This window comes from Cydia strobilella, chromosome 14 (genome assembly GCF_947568885.1).
Source record: "Cydia strobilella chromosome 14, ilCydStro3.1, whole genome shotgun sequence".
NCBI classification, from domain to species: Eukaryota; Metazoa; Arthropoda; class Insecta; order Lepidoptera; family Tortricidae; genus Cydia; species Cydia strobilella.
This window is the reverse complement of record NC_086054.1, coordinates 9,808,344-9,828,742: the sequence shown is the minus strand read 5'-3', so window position 1 is coordinate 9,828,742 and position 20,399 is coordinate 9,808,344. Positions and strand designations below refer to the sequence as shown.

Genomic DNA, 20,399 nt, shown 5'->3' with positions numbered 1-20,399 from the left:
AATCAAATATCATGAGAGGTAGATGTGGACATGTTAAGTATACAACACAAGTGTTTGAATAACATTTATACTTGTATTTATACTTACTTACTATCAAAACATTCAAAGAATTCTACTCTAAAGTATTATGCTATTTAGAAATCGCATATCATAACATCAACAGTTGCTTTCAAATCCGACCTACGTATAAAAAAATATTTAATTAAACACTCTTATTTTTAATATTAAAAATTATTGATTTATTTACTTAAACAATAAATTGCACACATTTACACAAAAAGAGTAGAAATGGCGGACTTAACGCCTTAAGGCATTCTTTACCAGTCAATCATATTGGGCTAAACAGAGAGAAAATCAAATTAGTGATGGATCGTGGGTAATATTCTCGTAATCAGTATTTTTCCATTTGGGAATATTACTAGTAAGTTTCCAATGTTACCGGTAACATTACCAAAAGCTAATAAATTTATGATTTTTTCAACTTACCCCAACGGATCCTAATTAATTGTTTACGCCTTAAATATATTTAAAAATATTTGTCGACCATAATACGTAAGTTTTTAAGCAAATATTAATATTTATTGACTGTCAACAGAACTGATGAAGATGTCGAATTTGGAATTACGTCTTCATTTATTTGATGTTTATTTCATTTATTTGATTTGATGTCGTAAGGAATATTTTAGTTTGTTTTTACTTTCAATGATGGAATGTTAACAAGACAATTGCCTAATGTCAGAGTAACATCTTCATGTCAAGGTCTATGCTATGAGCGGCTTTGTTCCTAGAATATAATTGTGCTTGGTTTACATGTGAAGAATATGTACTCATGTCTGTACTATAAATAAAAATACTACAAATTCATTAAAAAAATGTGCGCAATGTTTATTCGAAGTATATTTGTAATATTTTTAGGTTAAGAAAATTTCGACGAAAGATTATTTTAATGTGATTTTTAAAATCATGATTATTATAATTATTTTGAAACATTGTAGGAAAAATATAAGATAATTATTTCTACAATCAAACCCTTACTAAGCGGTCTGCTTCTTAGCAATGAGGCTGCGTTAAATTCGAATAAGAGGATTACCTATAGTGATATTTAATAATTACATAAAAAATATGGATACTCCGATGGAAATATTAAGAATTCTATTATATTACTTTTTTTTTTAAATCACGTAATAATAATATGATCCTCGGTGTTTTAATATAAGTATTAAGTAAACACTCCAAAAGCCATTCTTACAAAAAAAGTAAACACTATGCAACAAAAGTTTTCGTCATCGAGTTAGTAGGTTTGTATGGTTTTGCTGAATGTTTTTCGCGAATATTATTATGACATGCTGACTATGCATTTCAAAGTTTGTGTTTAATGTTATGCGTTGTCCAATGTCGCGACGCTTACTCAGCGGGAAAATGCGGACTTTACTCCCTAGTGCGCTATAGATACCTATTCATATATTTTACTTCTCAAATTAAATAATTATTAAGCTTACATTATGACTTGCCTTTATATAACAGTAAAAATCATATATGTTAGTGCAACCATTATGTTCATATCAAAACAAAAGTATGGGTAGGTACGTTTAGATTTTACAATGTTATTCAATATCGTAGTCGTACAAGATATTATAGTAATTTTAGGCTTCGGACAAGCAACAAATAAGCAACATCGAAGGAGCCACCTAAGCGTTGCCGACCCTTGAGAACCCTATAATATACTCGCTCCTTGAAGAACCCCAGCGCAAAGGAATTACATCAGGACGCTAAAAAATAAATAAAACCAGGCTTGTTAACTGACAGCCTCTAAAAGAAAACGTTAAAACAGCAGACCCTTAGACGTAATAATTTCCACGTCAACACCAACAAGCTAAAACTCACTTTTATTAGTTCTTATCTCATCACCATAAAGTTCAAAAATGGTCAGTGTCATTGTTGGTACTAAAAATGAAGTTGTACTCATGTAAACCTGTCCATCCTCCGACACGTGAGAGTCGTGACTCCGCGCCGGTCGAAATCAGCTCTCATATACGGTTAATTGCCAATCAATTTGTCAAATTGGTCGGCGACCAAAACGAGGCGCACGCACGACACGACGAGTAATTTGAGGTAATTCATACTTGTTGAAACAAAAACCGATCACGTATAATAGAAGTGCGAAAAGCTGTATTAGTTGCATTCGAACTTTACAACTGTATATTGCTGAGAGCAAGATACAATGCAAGTAGTGTTAAAATAGGATCCAAAAGAAATTAAATAGGGATCAAGTCCAGAGCAGTAGTCCAGATAATTCGTTATCGTGGTGAAACGAAATCCTAAATACCGGTCAAAATCATAATCCTCCTTTTGCTTTTCTGTGCTCGGGTAAAAACTATTAATTTAAAATTTGAGGTCAATTTTAAATGGCGGTAGATCTACCTACATGACATGGTATATGTTTTCACTTTTGGTCCAAAAACCTTAACAAGTACCTAAACACAAACTACAAGCTGAAAATTTGTAGGTCAAACTTAGTGCTTACAAAATGTTAACGTTTAATCTTAAGCTGGCAATCAAGGATTGAATCTATTCTCACCGTTGTAACTTCTACGGGAACTGATTGCGACTTCAGTCTTCGTTCAGATATGTTTCCTCAGAAACTGCAGTTAGAGTAAGATCCAATATCCTTTACCATACTCTTAATATAAGGTTTCGTTGCATCAAACTGACCCTATCCGAACTAGCTTCGATAATGGATCGGCGATTCTTTGAATGTGACAACGAGCTATGGCATCCATTTAATATGTCTGCCTACGCATAATAAAACATAAGCAGTATGAGCTGTGAGCAGAGATGGAGGTTCCGTAGACATTTTTAAAATAATACTTACTGAAAAAAAACTACTATACTCGTATTGATAGGTAAATTACCAAATAAACCATAAATAAGTACCCACTTCCTAAAACTGCTACTTAGACTTTTATCCACCATGATATCTCTAGTTCCTGCTTGTTAAAATCACGTTTTATGTTCTTATTATCGCGTAACAAAAATATTATTATGACTAATAATTATTGTAGCATTAAAACAACTTGACCTTATTTAAAAAAAAAGAAACATTTATTTAATACACTTGTTTACAATTAGAAAACTGTCTTCGTGTCATCTCTTTGTTTACGAGCTGGTGGTTACGAGCAGCACAATAGATAAATATATTTTGTTATTATAGTGAAAGCCTAATACCGAATATTGGCTACATGCTCTGTAAAGTTTAGAGTATCTCTTAAGAGATAGGTGCGGGCTGAACAAGCGCTGTGCAGTCGCCAGACTCGCGATACAAGCTGAGTCCCGAGCCTATTGTCGCACTTTGCATTTAAAATATAAGTAAACTATAATTCTAAATGTCATAAATTAATTTTTAACAAGCAGAAACGTCTGCGATCGATGCTATTAAGCTTAGAATAAATTTAAAAGTGGAAAAATTACTGCCTTGGGTGAGACTTGAACTCACGGCCTCTGGATCACCCAAGGCAGTAATTTTTCCACTTTTAAATTTATTCTAAATGTCATATATATATATAGGTATAGTTAGTTCCTACTTGTATATGTACTTGTATAATACTGCTGTAAGTTAAGCTTATTGTACCTATTACTGTTTTTTTACTGCGACAATAAGTTACTTTTTATTTTATTTATTTTATTTTAAGGGGCCTACCCATTACCAGTCCGCCGGACAATATCGGCCTGTCAGTTATAACAAAAATTTGACAGTTCCGAACAACTGACAGGCCGACTGGTAATGGCCACCCCTTAAGAACAGCCACTACCTACTTGTATATCCCATAGCCGCCAAGCGGGCACCGCTATCGCTCACACAACCAAAAAGTTCCTATCATTTATAATATCTGCGTATTGCCTAAACACAAGTATCACAGCGATATCTATCATCTGGGTTTTTTCCTATATAACAAACTCGGGCTTAATTTTTTGTTACAAAACTAATTGATGAGGAAATGTGATGTCGCAAATGTTAGAAGGTACATCGTTTAGCTTCTTGTTACATCTTCTAGTTATCTATTGCTATCTCTTTGGTTTTGTTTATTGATTTTGTTTGTTTGTTTGAGGCACTAAATGTTTGCCGCCCATGACAAACCAAGTAGTCAGTCAAAAATCAACAACATCGTCCCTTTCCATAGAAAATGCCCCATATCACTCTGCGACGAAGATAGTCTTATAGCAAAGTTTTTTTTCCTGGATGACATGGGTTTAGAAGTAAAGCATTGATGGGAAATAATAGGCTAGATACTAAATTGCAATAATTGTATACAATTGTATTTCTTTTTTCATATGGTTTTACATTTATATGTCAATTTCCGCGAGTTAGTAAAAACGCCGGTCTTCATGACATTTTTTTTCATTACCAATATTATTTAAGTACAAGTTACAGTTATTTAAAAAAAAAGTCAAGTAATATAACAGTATAATAAAAAAGAGCCAATATAATTCATCTAAAATTATATTTTTTCCCTAATTCTCATTTTCTTATTGACTGCTATTATATTACACACAACTGTAATTAATAATTTTATTCTTTTGTTCACAGGTAATACTCGTACTTAATAATTGGCGAACACAAATTTATCTAAAGTTCAGGTAACATACAAAGAGAAAATATTTTTTTAAGATAGAGCAATGTGAACCATAGCTCAGCTCCTTAAGAGGGACTAAAATCGAAATTTCGTTATCTGCCTCTCTATCGTTCTTGCATATTCTAGCGATACAGAGGCAAATAAAGAAATTTCGAATTTCGTTTTTCGCGGTAGCCTCTGATCTACGGAAGTATGTCGTTTTATAGGAATAACACGGGTTGATATGGAATAAGAATATGGATTATACTTATAGTTATCACAAGTTAGATTATATTAATTATTTATTAAAAGAAAAATTAAACGGTTATCTTGCTTTAATTTTTTGAGAACTTTTGCAGTCCATAAAACACTCAAAACTGGTTCTTTACGTTGCATCAAAATATGAAATATATTAAATAACATTAACTTATTATATAATTAAGTAGCTAAATTTATAATAAATACATAATCTAAAATTGGCCATTGCGGTATGGTAACGAAGATGCTGGCAGGATTTCTACGCTGGATCGTTAGGCTGAGCGAGGTAGGTAGATCTTTGGTCACCTGTTGCGTATCTACTTTTAAAATAAAACTTATTTCCCCATATACTTACTCCTTACTCGTCAGTATAAGTTATGATGTTTGTACGTTAACTCACTCAATGACACTCATAAAAAATATGAATTAACAAATCCACAAAAACGGAACTCTAAAATAATTTTCTCCGAAAAATTCTTAACTTTCTAAAAGTTATGCAAGAGTCAACTAAATCAAACGTATACTAAACAGGCTTTAAAGTCGTATTATAAGTAAAAAACTAAATTCAAAGGTCGTTGGAATATTTAAACGAGCTTTATAAATATGTATTAATGGTCCGATTCCAGTTTCTATGTGAGATACAGTGTGATCATATTTATTTTTTACTTGGACAAATATCGTACAGTTACATACATCATTAGATCAGAATGATGTATGTAACTGACATTTTGTTATCTAGTTTTGTTGGAAAAATAAAGCATTGAGACTGATTAAATCATTCGTTGACAATCAATCAAGACGAAGTTTTCAAGTTCTCATCTACATGGAACCCAGTCATTAGTTAATGTAAGCGAAAACAAATATCGCAAGTTGAAATAGCGAATGTCGTGAGTGTTGTGTGTCGATCCGGTGACATCCCTAGTGCGCAAAGCGTTCAAGTTAATAAACAAGACCAAGTGCGGGTAGTTCGAAAAACTCGCGCGCCTAGACGATGTTTATGTCAACTTTAGCCAGTCTTCTCCGAGACCACGGAGACAACGCCGTCCTCGAAAAGTCGGAGGTAAACTTAAATCTTATTTTACGCGATTAAGTCCCGTCGTTGTGAATAATAACGAGTAAAAACCGTGAAAGTTTAAATCAGTGTAATGTTGTCAGCTTGACGATGGACTACTAATACCTGTCATTCAATTTGTGTATTCGTTTATCTTTAAATTGTCATTCTGTGGTTTCAGTGTTTAATTAAAATAATGCGTGTATCAGATAAGCAATATATCAAAATTCGAATGTTTGTTCATCAATTCATTGTCTCATTCAAATGGCTGCCAACAGGCTAATAATTTTACTTAAAATATACAAGTACAAAGTTTGGAAGTGTTAGTATAAACGACAAATTGGTTCGACTGCGTGGTTCGACTTATTAATGATTATTTTATACAAAATTGTAGTTTACTTTAAATAAATAAATGTTGGAGGTATCCTATAGTTCCTTGTTATAAAGCCTGAGGATTCAAAATGCTTATACTAAACAAATGGCCGATCAAACAGGTCACGTTGCTAGCAAAAACATCCTGCAATGCCACTGGAAGTTTGCAAATGGCGGCCATGTATGGCGAGTTCATCCGTCGCTAAAGCTAAGTGGATCAGTGGAAAGCTGAAGGTAAACAGCTAACTAACTGGATAATTTTATTGAGATAAAGTACTCTTAGATAACTTGTCACGACTTATTAGGTTTCTAGAAGACGTGCGAACGCGATATTTGTGGTGGTTTACAAACAGACGTGTGCGCCAGTTTATATCATGGGTTCACCTATTAATGAGTTACATAACATTAAAATCCCCGTTTGCTAAAGAACATAGTTACTCGTATGATTATTTTACAGTTGGAGAAAAATTATGAATACCTTCTAATAACTAAATGTTGTAATCTATATACCTATAAGTGTTGTTAAAAATATTTACTTGTTGTACCTATCTAAAAGACCTATTGTTATGTTTCGATTATTAATTTATCGCAATTAAATGCGTTCCGATCTATAGGCGGGTTTTTATAATAATTCCGGTTTTTAAAATATCATGAAAGTGATAGGTCATCATCATCATCATCATCATCATGTCAGCCGATACACGTCCACTGCTGGACATAGGCCTAGGGCTCGCCACTCCGACCGATCCTGTGCCGCTCGCATCCACCGAATTCCCGCGACCTTCACCAGGTCGTCGCTCCATCTCGTTGGAGGCCTACCAGCAAAGTGATAGGTATCATAAGTATATATGTATAACATTACATCGTAAATACATTATGTCCGATGATGTTTAGAACTTATGTTAGGGCTGATTTCCCTCATAAAATAAATCTGTAAGCATTTTTGTTCGCTATTATTTTATTACCACTTACGTTTACGTTGAGATAAACGGAGAACACATCGCATATGTCCAAGAATACCTTTATCTTGGCCAAATAGTCTCTTTCCAGGCGCGGCAGGACAAAGAAGTCCAAAGACGCACCGAAAACGCCTGGAAGAGCTATTGGTCAATGAAACACCTGATGAAGGGAGACCTACCTCTGTCACTCAAGCGTAGGCTTATGGACATGTGCGTACTTCCAGTTCTCACCTACGGTGCTCAGACCTGGTCCTTGACGGAAGCTCAGAAGTCCAAACTCGGGGTTTGCCAGAGAGCTATGGAGCGCAGCATATTAGGTGTAAAATTAAGAGATCGAGTCCGAAACACCACGCTGCGCTCTAAGACTCAAATAATAGACGTAACTCGGAAAGCGGCCAAGTTGAAATGGGACTGGGCTGGTCATGTCTGCCGAATGCCGGATGACTTGTGGGCCAAGTTAACCACGGAGTGGGAGCCCCACGAGTCTAACCGGGGATCCGGCAGACCTCGTCGGCGATGGCGGGATAACTTGGACTCCTTCTTGACAGGCTGGCCGGATATAGCATTAAACAGAGACGAGTGGAAAAAGAGGGGGGAGGCCTTTGCCCAGCAGTGGGACACAGTGGGCTCTGAATAATTACGTTTAAATAATATCTTTAAACACCTTGCTGTCACTTACTTAACTTTTATGGACTTACTCGCATAAAATAATGATGATATTTATGCCATATTATATCACAGCCAACTTTATGAGAAATCAACCGGATGTGAGAGGTATCTATTGTTTTGTATTTATATATATCACCGAATCTATGAATATATTAAGTGTTACACAGTAACCATGACAGCGACATAAATAATATAAAACTTAGTTTAAAATTTCACAAAATATGCTCATAAGTATATTTGTTGTCTAGCCGAATAATATAATTTTTTTTTTTTCATTTATTTTTCAAAGGCACATATACATAATTAATTTCAAAATTACTCGCCAAACTGCGTATGCAGTTTGTTGGCGAGAAAGCGCTCTTTTTTATAATTTTATGCTTACTTAAGTTGCTATCTTACTATGCTTACCCTAAGTTTGACATTAAAGTTAGTCTTAGAAAAAATATACCTATATAATAAAGTAATAAAGCATCCTTTTACAAATAAATGTTTCTACCTAAAGGATACACTATGCTAAAATAACAAACAACAACAAATATAATTTAAATAATAATACACGGTTGCTAAGTCAAGGTAAGTTATCTATAAGTGTTTTTTTTAATTTGTTCTTTACTTCCAATATGCTATATTTATTATCTCCTCTTAACCATTCTATTTCATTATATATTTTTGGGACCAAAAATTTATCTGTTCTCCTACCATAATAATTTTTGACAAAATGTTGCACATATTTCTTTAATCTAATATTTTTTGTTCTATATCTGCTTTGTTTAGGGACTTTAAACTTATTATTACAGTAATTATCTATGGCTATCAAATATTGCACTCTTTGAGTCACAGGTAATATTTTATACATTTTATAAAGTTTTTCGTATTCGCCTTTCAACTTATTTTTAGTTTTGCTGTCCAATAAATATTTCAGTGACCTTATCTGGAGCTTTTTAATTTTATCGATATACGTTTGGAAGGTTCTGCCATATACATTAAGTCCATAACCTATCACTGAGTCCGCTAGTGCGTAATACACTACAAGCATAGTTTTTTTGCAAGTAGTACATTTTGCTCATTACTGAGCGTAGTTTGGAACAAACCACATTTATGTGTGCTTTCCAGTTGAAATTATGATCAATATGCATACCTAGATACCTATAAGTGTTCACGTATTCTAGCGGTTCACAGTTACATTTGTTATCCTTTTGGTTGTGCAAGCAATCGTATCCGTGTCCTATCACACCTATCTCATTATAATTAACCGACTTAGCCCTGCGGTTGTATGGGGAATATATGTGCATACTTTTTGTTTTTGATAAGTTTATAATTATTCCGTTATCGTGGGCCCATTTAGCAATCTCGTCGAAGTCGCTTTGGATACAACTGTGAGCCTCTGATATATCTGTATGCGAATATAGTAGGCACATATCGTCCGCATACATGTATACCTTGCATTTCTTTATAACGTTTACAACACTGTTGACCAGCATTAGATAGCCGACAGGGCCATACACCGAGCCGGTCGGCACCCCGAGCGTGACGTCACACTCCGCGCCCATGGCGCCGGCGATGCTCGTGCGTATGGTCCTGCCCGCCAGGTAGCTGCGGAACCAGTCGTTGACGGGGCCGTCTATGCCACATTCCCGCATTGCTTGCAAAAGCACTTCATGGTCGAGGGTATCAAATGCCTTTTTATAGTCTATAAAAAGCGCAAGCACCTGTTTACCTTCGTTTAAACGGCTGTTGATTTCATCCGAGAACTGTGCCAGAGCCGATCCCGTACTTCGACCTCTCCTGAACCCGTGCTGCGAGTCTGTAAGTATGTTATGCTTCTCCAGAAAACCTGAAACTTGTCCGACAACCACCTTCTCGACAATTTTATTAATTACTGAAAGGATTGCGATAGGCCTGTAGTTTGTATAATCCATAAGTTTACCTATCTCTTATATTTAAATTTAAAAGAACATGTTGTTTATAAGTTGAGTTTTACATAACTAATTATTATATTTACATTTATTAATTTTATTTATTGGAACTTTTTGCGAGGCCTGTTGAGATGTTATGTCGCCGTGACAAAACGTAACTTTTTGCCGAGAAAACTCGAGAATGACGAAGGTATTTATAATATAAGTATTTTATCGACGATGGTATAGGTATACTTCTTACACTAAAAAAGTTACAGAAACTGATGGACTCCAATATTATTTTAAGTAAGATAGGTACTTAATCTCATAGCTAGGTATGAGAATTTTTTTTTAGTAAGTCGGTTGTTCTGGTTGTGTTCTCGCATTAACAAAATTTGTTTTGTACATAAACATTGTTTAGGATTACAATTAATTCTACTAAGTAGGTATTTACTTAATAAAGTGGCATTTCAGGCAATTATGATTGCTGCTGCACTCAGAAAATCACTGCTTAGATGCTACTAATACCATAGAGTAACTTATACTAGAGCGGTACTGTCATAGTAAATTTTGTAACCCCAGTAAATTCACTGCCATCTGTCGACATACTTTAAAACTAAAAATGAAGATTTATAAAAATACGATAAAATGTATTTAAATATGGATAAATGTTTTTTTTTTAATTGCATTAATTATTTTTATGATTTTGACCCATGTTCTTTCACTGATATGCGTTAAAATTGTTAAATAACAAACGAAACCGTCAGCGCCATCTATACGACAGTAGGCCAAAGCTAATAGCGCCCTCTGAACGAGAATCAAATTGTCTTGATTTTCGAGGCACGTTTTTTCCTTAGACTGTATCCATCTATTACGGAGTTATATCTATCTTTGCTAATACTTAACCTTACAAATGTCAAAGTTACAAATAACGATGAAATGTTGCCATATTACAACATGTTTAACTTACATAGCACTTATGCCATTCATATTCGACTGCGGCGCTTACAAAAATAAAAAATATTATGTTTGTAAAGAATCCATGTAAACATCGACGAAGTTACAAGCTCGTCCTCAATGGTAATGAACGAGTTGACAACCGTGTGAACATTTGAACATGTATTGCACAAACGCCCTTGTGTAGTAGGTTGATTTGTTCATTCAGTATCACGAATACGCATAACCTGCAGGCATTTTAAGGCTTTGTTTATTTAGCGAGTTTCTTTTGCAAGTTGTACGTATACCGAATATTTTTTATAATAACGATATTGGTCAATCTTACATAAAACGACCTGGGCTCACAATAGTCCCTGCTACTTCCAAATTTAAAGGGTGTCAAATTTACTGATTACCAGCCCGCCTGCAATCTCTGGCCCATCTCTGGCCCATCTCTGGCCTGTCAGTTGTTCGAAACTGTCAATGTTTTGTTCTGACAGGCTGATATCGTCCGGCGGACTGATGAAAAAACACAGAAACTAGATTATATTTATAAGGGCAGACTCCAAACAAAACCTTACCAGGTTTAAGTTGGCTCGATGGAAAAAAATACTAAAACGTCCAATTTTTATTCCTTTCAATAGTATACCTTACATACCACAGCAGTATAATTAGGGTTCCGTGCCCAAAGGGTAAAAACCCTACCCCTATTACTAAGACTCCACTGTCCGTCTGTCTGTCTGTCACCAGGCTGTATATCATGAACCGTGATAGCTAGACAGTTGAAATGTTCACAGTTATGTATTTCTGTTGCCGCTATAACAACAAATACTAAAAACAGAATAATATATTTTTTTAAGTGGGGCTCCCATACAACTAACGTCATTTTTTTGCCGTTTATTGCGTAATGGTACGGAGCCCTTCGTGCGCGATTTCGACTCGTACTTGGCCGGTTTTTATCTTTATTATAAATTTACGCTACGGTTACATTTGTTTATTGACCGATCGAGCGTGAAACGTCTCCATTTCAGCTTGATAAATTATTTGGTTTTTTTCGTCGATACTTTGAGCGATTCGCGACGGCGGCGGCGACAACCATAGGTGGGAACGAAAGGTCCGATCGCTGTGTTCCGCTCCAACCTATGGCGTTCGCCGCCGCTGTCGCCAGTCGCGCAAAGTCGTGGCCAAACCGATGGGGTTTTTTTTTTAAATGGTGGAGCCAGGGGTTCGCAAGTTCTAAACCTCACAGTCAATAATCTAGAGGCGTATTCTGATTGTCATAACAGGTTATGAATTGTATCTGGAATTCTGGATTTGTTTTAGCTCTCATCTGTCCACCACCACACTGTTGACACTGACAGATCATAATATAGGTACATAACATATCCAGATCAAATTCATAACCTGTTATTAGAATCAAAATACGCCTGCTAGTCTCCAGACGAAAGGGGACGACCGCCTCGAAACCGGTTTGCCATACAAACGTATTACCCATTTTCCTCTCTGGGTATTAACATTATTGAAAATATGTTTACACAATTTGGTGTAGGTATTTTAATCATAGCTATGTCGGTCGGGACCGTTTGATTTTTTCGATTTTTTAATTATTATAAGAGGATGAAAAACAGGTTTTTATACATATTTTAAAAAGCTAACTCTTATAAGTGCTATAGTTAAATCCGAAAAAAACCAAACGGTCGGGCATAGTTACGATTAAAATACATCAAATTGTGTCAAAATATTTTCCATAATGTCAATATCTAGTTCCTTTTTTTTCTTTATATAATATATAATTATTATTTTTTATGTATGTATGTCCATGTATGTTTGTGGTTATACGTATTTAAGTATGTTCATCTATATTAAAGTTTTGTGTTGTTTGGTTATATTTAAGTCGACATTTCATTTTTTTTCTTTGCCACCTACCGTATATTCTATTCTATTGTCTCCGATACCCAAAGGTTGTCTGGAAGAGATCGCTTTTAAGCGATAAGACCGCCTGTTGTTACCTCTATCCAATAATGTTTGTTTATGTTTCAGTGCATTTATTGTAACCTATGTGAGGTGTGCAATAAAGAGTATTGTATTGTAACTATTGTATCTAGGGAGGAAAATGAGGACTACGTTTGTATGGAGAATCGATCGTCCCCTATCCTCTATAAATACCTCAACGGAACTACAGATAATATAACATAGTCGCTTCGGAACGCGCACATCTTCGCGGCACGGCCTTGACAGCATGACTTTTGTAAATGTCGGGACGCAAAGGCCGCCATTATAGTCTCATAACAGTCACCATACAGTATAATGTGCATTCCGGAAAATTAACATGGCATCTGGTTGAGGTATTGTTTGGAGATTTGATTGAAATTGGCTACAAAACTTACAAGTATGAACCAATTATTTATATCACCCTTTGTATCAATTTTCCAGCATTTCTCAGAAATGTTGTAAATGTTGTTCGTGTGTTCTCTGCTGGCTTTTTAGGGTTCCGTACCCAAAGAGTAAAGGGACCCTATTACTAAAACTCCGCTGTCCGTCTGTCCGTCTGTCTGTCTGTCACCAGGCTGTATCTCATGAACCGTGATAGCTAGGCAGTAAAATTTTCACAGATGATGTATTTCTGTTGCCGCTATAACAACAAATACTAAAAAGTACGGAACCCTCGGTGTGCGAGTCCGACTCGCACTTGGCCGGTTTTTATTATAATTGTTATCTCTGTAAGCTTTTCTTAGTTTGGGGCTTGTAATAAGAGTTGTAGGCCGCCCGTACTGAAAGCGAGGACCTATAATCTTAAAAAAAAAAACGAAAAACAAAAAAAAAACGGTGATTACAGTGTCCAATGTTTATTTTCTTAAACCGCTAGCATTTTACGTATTCTTTATACAGAGATTATTAATACGAATGCCAACGAAAATGATTCTTTATTTTATTTTGTATACTACGTCGGTGGCAAATAAGCATACGGCCCGCCTGATGGTAAGTAGTCTCCGTAGCCTATGGACACCTACAACTCCAGAGGTGTTACATGCGCGTTGCCGACCCTAATACTCCGCGCCCTCTACTCGTTGAGCTCTGGCAACCTTACTCACCGGCAACACAATACTATGTTTATTCATTTTGTTTGTCCATACTTGTATAGTCAGCATCAATATTAGCACTACGCTTCAGAAGTATTTACTATTTTCTAATTGCTATACAGAAAGAGGTCTCTGGACCATGGGCAACTTTTTATGGAGCCTGGTTCCAAAAAACAGAGTTGAGAGGTTGATCATTAGATAGGTAATTCTATGTACTTCATTTTGTTCTATGGGCACCAAGCGGAACTCCATTGCAGAAATGAGATATTTGTATTTTAGTCAAAATGTCATCACCCTTATCCTAGGCAATAGTCCCAAGTAAATTAATTGCTGCAGGGTAGGTGTTCGCGCACCGCCGGGCGAGCACGGCGAATCGTTTGCCGCGCTCGCCCGGCGGTAGACTCTATTGTCTAGGTAATAAGGGTGTCGACATTTTGACTAAATACAAATATCTCAGTTCTGCAATGGAATTCAGCTTGGTGCCCATAGAACAAAATGAAGTACATATAGTTACCTATCTAATGACCTAACTCTCAACTCTGTTGGTTTTGGGGCCATTTTGACGCATAGTCCAAATTTTCAAAACAATTAAAATAAATAAAATAAAAAAATAAAATAGCCATTTATTTCGACCTCAAATTAAAAAAAAAAAATTACATTTCTTGTCAAGTTTTAGGAAAAGAAAAACAAAACATGTCAAATTCTTAATTTAAACATAATAATAATAAAGTTCTTTGTCGTATATGTTATTTGGTATTTTTATTGACATCGGTCGACTTGCCTCCCGGCATAGGCCTCCCCTAAGACCTTCCATTCCTCTCTGTTGCTGGCTCTTCTTGTCCATGTTGGTCCAGCGATAGCTCTTATGTCATCTTCCCATCTGCGGTAAGGCCTGCCTCTTTTCCGTTTCCCATCTTTGGGGTACCAAGTTGTAACAATTTTTGACCATTTCTGTCCTGGTTCTCTCAGCATGTGCCCAGTCCATTTCCATTTAAGGTTACTTGTTACATAGGATACATCCATTAGTTTTGTGTTATTTCTTATGGTGCTTAGTCTTATTTTGTCTTTCTTCTTTATGTTGAGAATACTTCTCTCTATGTTGTGTTGGCACACTTCTAAGGATTTCCTATTATTTTCAAAACATAATTGTTGTTGTCGCTAATGCGTATGTCAAATATATTTCTCTCTCTCGCTCTCAGCTCTTTTCATAAACTCACACTCGCATTTTAATGCCTTTAAATATGACAATTTAGCAGTCACATAAACTACTATTACAAAGAAATACTAGATACTTACTTATAGATAGATACTTTTTGGTGCATTGTTCTACGTTATTGATCTTGACTGTACCTTAGCAATAAGGTACATACTTAATGCGCTATTAGTCTACATACCTAATATGCGTGATAATCAGTAGATTGGTGCCACCGCCTCAATGCCTTAAGTATTTCAAGGTAGGCTATTAATGAGCAGGGCAAACATTCGCACTTAATTTTTTGCGACCTAATGACATTTAGGTGCGCACTTAATAATTAAAGCTGACGTTAAAATACACTCTAATTATTAGGTATATAAGGCGCCTCCACGATGATCAAGATTCGAAGCACACACGAGTGTCACCTCACATGTTTCACTGTTAAAAATACCCAACTTATTCATCCAATTCCTAGTTACGCCTTGTTTTGTAATCACCAACAGTTGTGTAGACTGCAAATTATCTACCTTACAAATTACATTAAATTATTCTGTTTTAGTACGGCCGTGCATTCTAACGGGTCACGTATACGGAGATTTATTCACTCGACTTAAGAGCAACATTTAAAAATGTTAATGACCTTATTTTAATTTTAAGGATCTGATTCAAATAGGCGCAACCTGTGTTATAAGTTTAAAATTATTTTTTGTTTATTAATTTTGTCAAGATACTCGTAATTACAAGTTTTAAGATAGTTACTCATGAAATAAAACTATGAAAACGGATTATATCGCGTATATTGAATTTATAATACATCCCGACGTTTCGAACCCTTTACAGCGTTCGTGGTCAACGGGTGACTGAGGAAAAATTACAAAGTGCAAAAATACCCACATACTTAAATAATGAACAATCATAGACTACAAACTTTAAGGCTGGTTGTACATGCAAAAACGGCTCATAAGGCTAGTTATACACTACAATTATTTTCAAGTAAAGATATATATTTATACGCGATAAAAACTACGCCGGCTCCAACCCTACACCACGGACCCGAGAAGATTTAATTCCCTCCTAAATTGTAGGAGGGTATCCCAATATGGGACCGGCAACAAACTCGGCGGGACACATCTTTTCAAAACATATTATACTCAGAATGTCCAGCATCATCCAACACTAAGGTCTCACAGTCTATGTCTCGCTTGCTCCTTTATCAGATGGACTACAGAATCCCAAGCTGGTGGTAGAGAAAAGCCATCTTCCCTATTAAAGTTTGGAAATTTCTTAATCTCAATGGCCTCGCGCAGCATTCTGGGTATGTAACGCTTCTCCTTGGCAAGAACCAGAGGCTTATCAAACTTGATTGAGTGATTGGCTTTATCCATGACATGCTCACAGACTGCAGACCTAGGTCGACGGTGCTTGACATCAGCATCATTGATTTTACGCCTTTTTGACAAAGATGTCGGTATTCGGAGATACCTATATTGTTTATTAAAGTAATCTACTAATATCTAATAATTAAAGAAATACCTACTAACAACATCCTTGTTAGACGCATAACTTTGTTCTTTTCAGTCTAATAATTTTATTTCAGACATTATACTATTTAGATGCGTTAAAAACAGACACATTCTCCTAAAATTAGCAAGTAACTAAGATGTAATAAGACATTTCACTTTCATGTCAGTCTAGTCCATACTATCCATACTAATATTATAAATGCGAAAGTAACTGTCTGCCTGGTTACCTCTTCACGCTTTAACCACTGAACCGATTTAGATTTGGCATGGACATAGTTTGAGTCTCGGGGAAGGACGCAGGGTAGCTTTAATTCTGGAAATCGGGATGATTAAGGGGGTAAAACAGAGAGTGGAATATACTATGGAAGTGGTATATGGACTTAGGTACCTACTAATTATACGCAGACAAAGCCGTGGACACAAGCTTGTATTACTTAATATATGTAACGAGTACCTAAGTCCTAGCTGACTGCGCAGACTTGACGATGGTGAGTATAAAAATATCTTATCTAATTATTATGAAAGTGCAACGTTTATAGTGGCACCCCCATACTTTTTGTTACTGTAAAAGCGATGCAGATGAACTTGGAAATATACTGTGATATCAAACTAAACATTCACTAAAAAATTCAAATACAAACAAAAGTAATCCGGATTAAATAAATATTAGTTACCTAAGTGTCTGAAGTTTCTCGCAAAATAGTTCACAGGAAACCATTACTCTACTAATTAAAAGTCATAACTAACTTATTATAGAATCTGGGCGTGCGTAGGTATTGGATTACGTTTTTTTTACATCATTTCCTGTAAACTATGAAGTAATATTACGGCTCGTTGGTCAGAAGTTTTCGTGCTTTTTCGACGGCCACGGGTCTTAATGATAAATAACCAAGACTGTATAAAATTGTCAAATCGGTGATATTATTACAGCAAAAAATTTATAGTTGTTAGCTTTGATTGTGATTACTGGTGCGTACTCTTATATAATCTTAGCTAATATTGTTTAGAATCTAGCATTTTGCAATAAAATTATGCTTTCTACAAGTTAAAAGGTCAAACCAGCTAGTATGGTTATTTTTTGGAAATAATCTCTTACCTCTACAGGACTTGTAATGTGAGATAAGGGTGAAAAACGGTCGGAAAAATCGGCGTCTTTTCCGTAAACAATACAAAAATTCACGATTTGGATACATTTTTCTAAGACTTTATACAAGGGTCTACCATGCCAATAAGGATAAACTAAGAAAATTAGTATTTAAAGTCGGTTTATTTCATAATGTTCACAGGAAAGTCGCATAGCCTTAACTCAATCATACCTACTAAAACAGTTATTGACCCATAATAACGAATTTATTATGATTATTTTTGGCATAGCTGTACATACATATATGTACATACATAGATATAATCACACCTCTTTCGCTCTCTTACACGCTCGCCGGTTAAGGGTGCTCTTTGTCTGGCCTTTCCCCTATCTGATCAGAGAAAGTCCGCCGAGGTCTACCCCTTCCAACTTCCGCTTCTACTTCTCCCTTATACACTCTCTTTGTTAGCATAGCTGTAATCGTATCATAAAACCAAATATTCATAGTATATTCGATTAACTTTTTAAATTCCGTATAAAATTATTTATTTCTCCAAAAATCATAAAAAACATTAAACTTTGTGTAAATACAATTTTGTGACAAATCTAGTTGTGTCTCACAAATTAATAAATCAATCACGCGCTGATTACATAAGCTCAACCCTGTGATGATAAGTATAATGTCAAGTTATTTAGAGAGAATCAATCTATTCGCATCCGGCAATAAAAATCATTCACTAAGCGCTAACCAAGTGTTAAAATCGAACAGAACTATCAATTACTACATCCGGTGTATCGCAATTACATGTACACTTACATGTACAGTTACAATACCTTTTGCTAGCCTTGACTTTCATCACAATTGCTCGGCTATTACCACATTAAGCTTTAAAGCCGTAAAAACACCTGGCGCAGTGAAAGTGTTACAACAATCAGCAATTCTATTGGCTGAATTTGAGTTAGGTTGAATGACATTTAGATTATGCAATGACGGGGAAATATTCATTGGTTGACAATAATGTGGTACCATTAGCGTTGCTGCATTTTATCTCAAAAGATTTTTGAATTCGGAAAGACTAATTTGGCCGGTCTAAGTATTTTACTAATGGCGCCAGCATAGCTTTTCCTGACAATCCCTAGAATTGTGTCATATTCTTGTTTTTTTTGGAACTTTATGGCCTGGATTCCAGCCCTTTAAGCCAAATCTCATAGAACAAAACTAGAGACAGGGGAAAGCTACGACGGCGCCATCTATGCAACCCTTTGAAAATTTCTAACTCTATTTACTCATTGATACTCGTATAAATTGTTGTTCATAAAATCATATCAGTATAAGAATATTTCCTACACTGTATATAAGAAGACTGTACAGTTTTGATGAAAACACAAGTTTTCTCTCCTGTGGACCATAGTTAACAGCTTGTTGGCATGTAGGTAATGATTTTATTATACTTATCCGAATAAATGAAGTACCTTTTCATGTGAATAAGTGTTAAATAAGAAAATTTTCCTTTATAGCCTTTAACTTTGGGTATGTCTACAGGAAAGACGTGAGCACAGTTTTGTGTTTGACCCTTTTATACTATTACGCACTGTAAGAATACCACTTCCGATATCTTTATGTACCAACTTACAGAGCGTGACAGTGTCACTACAACAGCTAACTTGTTGCCAATCACAATAATAATAGCCTCTTTGTTTGGCAACTTGTAACTGGTTACGTCACTCATATGATTGGGTATAACAAGACGGTAGTTTTGTGCGATTAGTCGAAAGTTATGCATTCAAATTTGTCGTATTAGGATTACGTCGACTGTAGAATAAATAACAACATAGATTATTGATCCATTATTACAACAAATTACTGATCAGCATCTTCTTCTTTCTGCCCTTATCCCACCCTATGTGGGGTCACAACATGTTTTTCTCTTCCATTCTCCTCTATCTTTCGTCACCTCAGCACTCACTCCTTTCTTTCTCATATCTACCATCCGCTCTCCGTCCATCAACATTCATCCCCAACATTATTTTGCCTATATGGCATTCATCCCTCCTCATCATATGCCCATACCACGCTAAGCTACTACTCCGCATATTCTCCTTTACCATTGCTACTTTCAAACTTCCTCATATACTCATTCTTAATCCGATCCTTTCTCGTCACCACACATCCATCTCAACATTCTCATTTCCTCTGCGTGCCCTCTTCTTTCATCCGCCACTTTCGTCGCCCAGCATTCTGATCCATACATTACAACAGGTCTCACGATCGTCCTGTAGATTGTCCCCTTAAGTTTAAGAGGCATTCGTGCATCGCAAGTTGTTCCAGAGACCAATGACCCAAGGTACCGGAAGTCGGAGCATACATGTTTTACATAATCGATCTAGAAGGGACCCTTAAGAAGAAAATGGACTACTACTTTTCCATACAAGCGTATAGTCCTCATTTTCTCTTCTGGATATTAACATAATAGAATCTTACATAATTTAATACTTTTACACTATTTGATGTATACTAACCACAGCAAGCTATGCCTCAGCGATCGTCCACTTTCCTCGAAGCTGATTGAGGTTTCCGGGGATCCTAGCAGTACCTACTATTTTTATTCCAATTTTTTTATATTAAAATATGTGTAATTTACTGTTTGATTTTGTGGGTACAAGTGGGTAAAAACATAAAAAACTTAAATTAAAATCGTGTAAATATAAAAAATACCCTAATTCATGATCGCTTGGTAAGGTGCCTAATAGAAGGCTGGCCGCGTTG

General features: G+C 35.7%; 1 protein-coding gene across 2 annotated transcripts in view; it reads left to right on the top strand.

Moving 5' to 3' along the window:
* LOC134747180 (glutaredoxin domain-containing cysteine-rich protein CG31559-like) overlaps positions 1–20,399 on the top strand; it is a 121,211-nt gene that overhangs the window by 34,080 nt on the left and 66,732 nt on the right. The window contains exon 1 of one of the 2 annotated variants that reach the window (XM_063681766.1): positions 5,907–5,928. The exons of the other annotated variant lie outside the window; for it this stretch is intronic. The gene's annotated coding sequence lies outside the window, so the exon portion shown is untranslated. Of the gene's footprint in view, positions 1–5,906; positions 5,929–20,399 lie in introns of those variants that run through there. 2 annotated transcript variants of the gene reach the window in all.